The following is a 1,734-nucleotide window of genomic DNA, read 5'->3' as shown; positions in this document are numbered from 1 at the left end:
TCAAGATCTAGCGGAACTCTTCTGGCAGTCACGCAACATCGCGACCCTAGAGGAGAAACGCGAACCAACTTGCGAACCTGTGGTGACAGTCTGTCTTGACGAAGCATTCCCGGAACGCTGCGTCGAGATCGGAGCCAATCTCCGCGAGCCCTAGAGGACAGAACTCATGACATGTCTGAAAAAGAACCTCAATACTTTCGCATGGGCTGCGGAAGATATGCCAGGGATCGACATTAACATAATGTGTCACAAGTTAATTATCGATCCGACTTTCAAACCCGTCAAACAAAAAAGATGAAAGCTAGGACCCGAACGTGCTTCCGTGGTAAACAACGAGGTCAAAAAATTGCTAAAGTCGGGTCAATAACAGAAGTAAGATATCCAGACTGGCTCGCTAACCCTGTAGTTGTCAAAAAGAAAAACGGGAAGTGGCGAGTCTGCGTGGACTTTACCGATCTGAACAAGGCCTGTCCAAAGGATATTTTCCCTCTGCCACACATCGATCGATTGGTAGAAGCAACAATGGGCAATGAACTTCTGTCTTTCATGGATGCCTTCTCGGGTTACAATCAAATTTTGATGAATCCCGACGATCGCGAGAAGACTGCGTTCATTACTGATCGCGGGACCTATTGCTACAGGGTAATGCCCTTCGGCCTCAAAAACGCCGGCGCAACTTACCAATGACTCGTGAACCGTATGTTCTATGAACAACTCGGTAAAACAATGGAGGTTTATATCGACGATATGCTCGTCAAATCCCTTCAAGCAAAAGATCACGTATCACATCTCGAGAAATGTTTTGCGCAGCTAAATTCTCATACCAACAAAATGCAGATTTGCTGTGGCTTCAGGGGAATTCCTCGGTTACCTAGTCACATGCCGCGGCATCGAAGCTAGTCCAAAACAGATCAACGCATTGATCGAGATGGCTTCACCAAAGAATAAGCGGGAAGTCCAAAGGCTAACCGGTAGATTCGCAGCAGTTAACCGATTCATTTCATGGTCGACTGACAAGTGCCTGCCTTTCTACGATATCCTACGGGGAAATATAAAGTTCTAATGGTCGGAAGAAGGCGAAAACGCTTTCCAACAGCTGAAACGGTATTTAGCTTCTCCTCCAGTCCTCGCAAAACCCGTGGAGGGGGAACCTTTGTTCTTCTACATCGCCGTATCAGCAACAGCTGTGAGCGGCGTCCTGATCAGGGAAGAACGCGGCGAACAGAAACCTATTTTCTATATAAGCAAAACCTTGCTGGATGCCGAATCTAGGTACCCGCTAATGGAAAAATTAGCATACGCGGTCGTAACATCGGCCCGAAAACTAAGACCATAATTCCAGTCCCACACGATCGTCATCCTCACGACCTTTCGCCTACGAACGATTCTGCATAGCCCAAGTTAGTCAGGCCGACTAGCCAAATGGGCGGTCGAGTTGAGCGAGTACGATATCGAGTATCGGTCAAGAACGAGTGCAAAATCACAAGTGCTTGCAGATTTCTTGGTCAAACTACCAACGGGGACCGTAACCAACGAGGAACCAAATTCCACTTGGCTCCTTCACGTCGACGGATCCTCATACAAGCAAGGGTCAGGCATCGGAATTCGCCTCACATCTCCGACAAGCGAGATCTTGGAGCAATCATTCAGGCTGAAATTCCACGCCTCAAACAACGAGCCCAAGTACGAAGCACTCATCGCAGGGCTGCGTTTGGCTCACGGCTTGAAAATACG

Source organism: Brassica oleracea, chromosome C5 (genome assembly GCF_000695525.1).
Source record: "Brassica oleracea var. oleracea cultivar TO1000 chromosome C5, BOL, whole genome shotgun sequence".
In the NCBI taxonomy this organism is placed as follows: domain Eukaryota; kingdom Viridiplantae; phylum Streptophyta; class Magnoliopsida; order Brassicales; family Brassicaceae; genus Brassica; species Brassica oleracea.
The sequence above is the reverse complement of the archived record's forward strand: the minus strand, read 5'-3'. Positions refer to the sequence as shown.